Here is an 8,426-nt window from a genome sequence, read left to right on the forward strand (position 1 = left end):
GATATTGAGAACAATTATGTATTGTGGGGAGATAATTACTTCGACTTAGGGGGAGCCTTAAGTCATGGGGAGTCAAGTAATGAAAGAAAAATTGTTATAAAAATACATTTTTTTCATAATAAAAAATGAGGAGATTGTTGTAATTAAGTTGGCTTTCCATTTAGAGTTTTGATGTTAACAAAATTATTTTATGCGAACAACAAAAGTAATTTATTAAGTATGAAAAATTGGAAGAAGAAAATTAGAAGATACTCCCATAGGAAGTAGAAAGGTTAGAGAAAATGAAATCAAAATAGTCAACGAAATCATCATAACCAGACAAATGCACACTCTAGAAAAGAACGTCTATATGCCTCTGATGTTTGCCTTTGAAGTTTGAGTTTGAAAACTGTCTCTGAAGAATTCATCTGCATTTGAAGATTCATCGTGCTTTTTGGAAGCTCAATGTGTTTCTGCAGTTCCCAAGCCTCTAATGAACATTATTTGTGCGAAATGATGAACAATATTTCTAAATGTTTTGATGAATAGTACTTCTACATGCTCATATGAACAATACTTAACATGCCTCTAATGAACAATAATTTCAGTATGCCTTTGAAGTCTGAAACCACTCTTCAAGGCTGCCTCTAAAGCTTATGTTTTGCTGACTCTCATGACTGCAACTCATTTTAAAGTGTTGCATCTGATACACAACACACTCTGAAGTTGCTCTAACTCTAATAAGGAAACAAATGCGATTTGCCCAAGCCACTAATTCTAAGTCATGTAGTATGCTTCTGACTATCAAGAAAGCAAAAAATACAACATTTGACTCCAACAATCAAGTTATACTCTAATGAAGAAAAGTCAACGTCTTTGATAGAAAGTCAACGATCCTGATAAAAGATGATTTTCACTTAGCCATATAAAAAATTCTAAATGTTAAAGAACAAGGTCGAATAATTGTTCCCCCCCAAATCAAATTAAGCGAATGAAGGAAGATTAAGCTAAATAATTTTCAAATGTTATCTAAAGAAAATACACATCATATCATTCTAGAAGAATTACTCAAGTCAAATTTGAAAATAAAGAATTGATTAAGGGTCATATTATTAAAGCATACATTTCAAAAATATTTTGTTGACCAAGTTGGAACGAAGATACGATTCATAATTATTTTTAAAGAAAATCATTGTTGACCAAACTGAAATAGAGATACTATTTAGAAACTCAACAAGTAATTCACAAACCCTGATTTTAACTATAAATAGTGGATCAAGGCTGAAGAAGAAGGAAAGAACAACACGAATACACAAACTCATAAATTCTAAGCTCAATTTTATAAGTATTCAGAGGTGAAGGTTTTAAGTTCTAGCAAAACACTCGTTCAAAGAAAAATATTCTTAGTGCTTCATTGTTAGTGTGAGAAAATCCTTGTAATAAATATACTTAGTAGAATCAAAACTAAAAGTAGTTTAAAACTCATTGTAACCTAGCCCGGTAGTGGCTTTAGTGTGCCTCAAATTTGTGTTGAGAAGATTTGACCTCTAGGATCAATGTGTTGTGTGCCTTCAATAATATGGGATTTTCAGGTTGTGTGGAGAAGAATTGACTGATAGAGTCAAAGTGTTTGTGTTCCTCAAAAGTCTGAGGGTTGTCAGACTATTTTGAGAAGGTTGATTTATAGGGTCAAGTGCTTTGTAATTCAAGTTGTTGAATTAGTGGATTAAATAAATCCTTCTGAGTGAGGGGTGAATGTAGGCAAATGTGTGGTGAACCTAGATAAATTACTTGTGTCACTGTTCTAATGCATTCCTTAGTTTTGTTACTACGTCTTCTCTAAGTCATCAAGCTCAAACCAACGTTAATCAAATAATGAAAAAAAATCCAATTTAGACAAACTCAATTCAATCTCTCTTCTTGTGTTTGCACCTTCAAATTTTTTTAACTAGATACATCTAATTTTAAACTATCATTTTCCTTAGATTTCATTCTTAAGAAAAATAACTTATTTTTTTAGAGAATAACATCATTTTTTTACATTGAAAAAGGAATATATAAATATATATACAAATCCATTACAAGGAAATAATTACATTTTTAAAGAAACAATTACATGATGTTTTATTGTTAATTTCATTTTAAATGCATTTTTTTTATAAAATAGAAAAGAAACAAATTATGTTCATTGTTATTTTTTACTTACACAATAAAATATATAGTCTACCTCATAACACAAAATAATTTGTATTTTTACGAGTGAATATTCATTTGTATATATATATATATATATATATATATATATATATAGTGGTGGAGGAAGAAATTAATATTTAGTAAATTATTTTGGTTTTCTTAATGTGTGAATTGCAATTACTATAATCTTAAATGTATCAAAATTAAATATATCATCACATCTATTTTTTATTAGTAATTTTATAAACCAAATTGATTAATAAAAGATATAATTAAATACTAAACTAATTAATGATACATTCAAGATGAAAATGACTAACAAAATATACACTTTACTGTATTTTTATATAAAAATTGTTTAGTATTTAATACATCCTAGAGTGATAATAATTTACTATGTAATATTAAGAGGAATCTATAAAATTTGAAGGGTATGTCACAGGACCCCCTTCTCCCTCTTCCCATATATATATATATATATATATATATACCTCAAGGGTATAGATTGGACTATTGAAATCTAATAAATCATAGACCAATCATCTTTACTATGAACCAATTATTCAAAAAATATATAAAGTTCTAACAATTACAATCGTGGTCTTTTAGTAATAGACGATAATAATCTTCTTTATTTTCATAATCTACATAGTAACTTAAATTATACCTATTTATATATTTTATATTAAATTGATATCAATTTAATCGTACCATTTAATTCATAAAAACAAAGTAACTATGAATTATTACTTCTTAAAAATATCATATATTATTATTAAATTTTTTTAGGAAATAATCAATAATAGACCACTTATAATGTACAATTCACGTGTCCCCACAAATCAATTGCCCAGCCTTGTAGAGTACTCTAGATTCCTCTGTAATGGAGTTAATGTGATTCCAACTTTTCTTGTTTCAAATTGAATGACAGTTGGAATAGATATTAATCCAAATCACAAGACAGAGTCCGAATGGACCACCAATATCACTTTCTTATACGATTGAGATCATAAATTTCTTAGGACTATAATGTTTGTACGGGTTGAATCTCAACCGTTCATTTTACCTACCCCTGGAACTCCCCGAATTAATTGGAGAATTGTGGCCCCAATTCGCAACTATCAAATGAATCGGGTAGCTGACATCAGTACAAATCAAATTAAAAAAAAAAATACTTTTTGATGGGAAATATATAGTCCACTTTAAAAGTAAAGTTGATCGAACAGGTAGATCAGACTTTCTATCGGTTCATTACACCTAAAACATGTAAGTTTTTTTTTTTATAAATTATTATGAAAATAAATTTTAATGACTCAAATAATAGCTTTTTCTTGTTATTTTTAAATAGACTTTAAAATTAATATTTTTAGTTTGTTTTGAAAAACAAAAATAATAAATCGATCATAATTAAAAAATAAAAGAAAATTTAATTTACTAAAAAAATAAAATAAAATAAAATGCATTGTGTTAAAAATTAAAAACAACATCACATTGTTGTAGTGCATCTACAATCAACCAAGATGATAGGCCCGCAACTAAAAAGTATAATTTTTCGAAGAAAAAAAATTATCAACAAATTTTGATGACTCAATTAATAGCTTTCTTTTACTATTTTTGGATTGACATAAAAAAAATAATATAGTTAAATTTGTTTTGAAAAACAAATGTAATAAGTAGACCATAATTAAAAAAGAGAAGAAAACATAGTTTACTAAAAAAGCTAATAAAATGTATTCCGCTAAAAACTAAGAAGAACATAACATTGTTGCGACAAGAACTTTGTTATGAATACAAATATCTCTTTATTATGATGATTAACGAAAACGACAACTGTTGATATAATGATTTTTAATAAAAATTACAATAAAAATAAAGTATTGCGATTATAATTTTTTACAATGATGGATACAATAAAACTAATATTCCCTAAGTGAATGTCTTCTTTCAAAGAACAAACGTGTATTTTAAACTAATAATAAATTTATTTTAATGATTGATATATTAGCAAAATTCATTAAGAGCAACTATCTTTCTTGATTTCAAGAGAACCAAATCTATTTTCATGATTTTAATTCTCTTGTTAAATCTTACACTCATATATCAAATTCATTTTTCAGTACATCATTTGATATCCAAGTTCAATCATAATTCTTATTAAGATTGAATTGATAGATCATTGATCAATAGGTTTGATGTCAATGTGCAATTCACTTCAGGGATTTCAAAGTATCTTGAAGGAGATTCGCCGGTTAACTCGTTTGCATCCAATATATATAGATTGAAGGCGGCGACTCGAACCTAAAACTTAATGAGATACACACACTTTTGAATTTATTTGTGCATCATTCATCGTCTTCTTGTTCAAGATTTGCATCATATCTCCAACAAAAGATCCAACAATTTTTACTATTTAATGGCCTTTATCGTAAATAAGTTGTAGATATTCTTGACAATTTTTTTACAAAAATATTCTTGAGAAAAAGCTTCAAATAAGAAGTTGCAGTCTCCTAATACCAAATAATTATCATGGACGATGGATCCAAAAAAAAAATATATATATATATATATATATATAAAGATCTGGAAAAGATTCAATGCAAAAAAGGAAAATTGTATCATAATCTTTCTTGTCTTAAATAAATAAGAATTTTTTTCATAAGAAAAGTTTGTGAAAAATTCTTATATTTAAAAATAATGAAATGTTAAGAAAAAAAATTATATTCTTTCATGCCGATGTATTTTCGGTGATATAAATTTTTTTAATAGATGAATTTTTCAACAATTCAAAATCATTTAACTGATATGTTTTTAGCTTTTCATATTAACTATTTTATATTTCTATACCTTATGATGGTTAAGACTGAGTACTTAAGCATAACCTAAATTGATGTTTGATTGTATTTCTTTATTTTTTGACAATATTTGAGGTTTCACATATAAAATTCACTTTTTGTAGTATAAAGTTGACACTCTCACAAATATGTTCCAATTTAAAAGTTCAATTACAAAAACATTTTAGGCGCACTATTTTAAAAAGTTCTACAAAAGACTCGTGATTGTTAGGTTATTTATTTATTTATTTATTTATTTATTTATTTATTTATTTATTTATTTATTTATTTATTTATTTATTTATTTATTTATTTATTTATTTATTTATTTATTTATTTATTTATTTATTTATTTATTTATTTATTTATTTATTTATTTATTTATTTATTTATTTATTTATTTATTTATTTATTTATTTATTTATTTATTTATTTATTTATTTATTTATTTATTTATTTATTTATTTATTTATTTATTTATTTATTTATTTATTTATTTATTTATTTATTTATTTATTTATTTATTTATTTATTTATTTATTTATTGTGATATCAAACACCTTAACAATGCACTTAAAAAAAATCCAAGACTGATGATAAGAGGAGTATCTATATGTTGGGTTAGGTGGAGTAGGGTGTGCATAGGAAAAGGGGGGGTCTTGGTGTCAAAATTTTGGATTTAATTTGGCCTTGTTAACTAGGTGGAAGGTATGTGGGTTTAAGATAATTAATTGGGCCCTTGTACTCTCATGCAATAAATTGTTGTTTATCTAAAAAATGCACTTAAAAAATTTCAAGTCTTCAAACTCATTGAATGGCTCACAATTAGAATTGAATAAAATATTCTATGAAGATTTTTATAGGGGTGGTCCACAATAAAAACATATATCAATCTGAGTTTATTTAAAGGGAGCTTGCTGCATGGATGGCTTCCATTGATGCATGAAAATGTTTGGAGAAGGATGAATGGTGGACAGATGAAAGATTATGCAAAAGAAAAGAAAAAAAAGAAGGAGAATAAAGGAAGAGGTTGTTCTCCGTAAAAAAAGACAGGTTGCATTGCTGAATAGAAGAAGGAGTTGGAGAATATTGGAGAAGCCATGTGAGGTGGCTGCAAATATTGGAGAAGGAATGAGAGAATATTAGGTTTGTGTAATGGACTTGCCCCATCTTAATTGTTAAATATCTTTGTACTCTTTTTTGGGTTAATGTTGAGAAATTTCGTTGTTGATCTTATTTATTTTCAACTTCTACTTATTTTAAAACAAATGTTTCCTACAAATATAATAAATAATCGATTTTGGAGGAAAGAGTCTCACATTTCATTTAATAAAATTCTTGTACTAGATTCTACTATGTTTCGTACTTGATTGGAGTTTGATGTACTTTATTATTATTAGACTTCATATTGTTAATAAAATTCATGTATGTTAGTTTATTTATTTTTTGTTCAACTAGAATATATTGGACGTATATTTCGTATTTTATCGTTATTTTTGAAAAACTCAATTTCAGAGCAATTTTTCCTTTATTTTGATCGATCCTACTTGTAGTTACATGTTTCTCTAATGTTGATTGGGCAAGTGACTCTATTGGTCAAGTCTACCACATTTTTTCTACAAAAAGCTCGATATCATGCTATGTCATCCACCATTGTTGAAATAATTTTGGTTGTGTTGGTTAATTTTTTTAATATTTGTGTTCCTCTTTTTGGACCGATTCATATGCACTATGATAACAAAAATGCTATTCAAATTACTCATAACTCGGTTATACATAAACACACCAAACACATGTAAATTTATTGTCAGTTCACTCGTTATCATCTTCAATATATGGAACCATAACTTACTGTTCATTTCTTTCTCTATACAAATTGTTGATTTGTTCACAAAAACATGTTGCGTTAAACATTATCGTTTATTGATAGAAAAACTCTCAGACATTTTATGGTATTGCATTGTAGATTTGAAGAAATATGTTAAAAAACATGTTATATTAGGCTTACACTATTGACCCTTTATATTTTAAAGTTGGTAGTCTAGTATCTTTTTTTTTAGTTGACAAAAAAATTGCTTTAATATACTCGTTGTAAGTTGTAACCCTTGTATTTATGCCTTTTATCATTCTTCTTGGAACCCTATCTAGTGTTAACACAAATATCATGTGCTGTTATTTAAATCAACTTATGAATGATGTTGTTGAATTGGAATGAAATTAAAAATCTGTTTGGGTGGAGGATTTTGAAGGAGAGTGTAAGACCCTAGATATATTTCTAACTTTTATTTAGCTACATGTGAAATGCATTTTCTATTTATTTAATTTGTATTATACGATGGTCATTGTCTACGTTAATTTAATTAACTTGAATATGGCATGCTTAATTTATTTTAGCTAAGAACTTTAACGAAATAATGATAAGATTATTTTATAAAAGATGTCTTCTGGTGAATTATTGTAGAAAAGCAATTGAGACATAATTTATTTTTTCAGAAAAGAAATAAACAAATAAATTAAAAGACTGTATTATAGATATGTTTGTTTAAGATTTAAAAAGAAAATGATTTTAACTTTATATTTTTAAAAATAATTTTTATGAGAATTTGCTTAAAAATAGTAGAAGTTGTTTTAAACTTATTTATTATTGATTAAAAAAAGTAATTTTAAGGTTCAATAACTTAGATATTTATTATTAGATATATTAATATTATAAAAATCACATATTTTTTAAAAGAGTATATCTCAAAAATGGTTTTTACGAACAGTTTTTGGAAATAGCTTTTTATTTTAATTATTTTTAAAAATTTTATATTAAAAAAATTGTAACAAATAAATTAAATATTTAAAATAAACTATTTAATGAATTTTTTATTTGAAATTTTATTTTTTTAAATATTATAAAAAAAAAATATATATATATATATATAAATCTTAAACAAACTGACCATATATGAGCTTGGCCCATGTAGTTTTTTTTTTTTTAAATATATAAATCCCTAACTACAAATTGCTAGAGCAGATAGCATAAAAAAGAGTGTGGTAAAACCTATTATGAGATAACATAATATGTAAACAGTGTTCGAGAGAGAAGGAAAGAAAATCACGCGGCACGAGAGAAGAGAGAAATTTTGGTTCTAGTTGTTGATAGCTGTGCATCAAATTTGTTTTGATAGCGTATTTGAAGTAAATATCGCTGCATAAAAATCTTAATAGTAATATTCACAATGGCAAAGAACATCACTTCATTTACTTTCTTCTTTGTGATATAAATTGACGTTGATGATATGTAATGGATTCTTGTTGGTGTGTTGTTCTCTAAAATTTGTGTTTTCACGCATTACATGGTTATAGAGTAGTAACATTTTGATATTAAATAACCTTTTATATTATATAAAACTATACTTAAAATTTGAGAAATTT

The sequence above is a fragment of the Cicer arietinum genome, chromosome 7, assembly GCF_000331145.2.
Source record: "Cicer arietinum cultivar CDC Frontier isolate Library 1 chromosome 7, Cicar.CDCFrontier_v2.0, whole genome shotgun sequence".
NCBI classification, from domain to species: Eukaryota; Viridiplantae; Streptophyta; class Magnoliopsida; order Fabales; family Fabaceae; genus Cicer; species Cicer arietinum.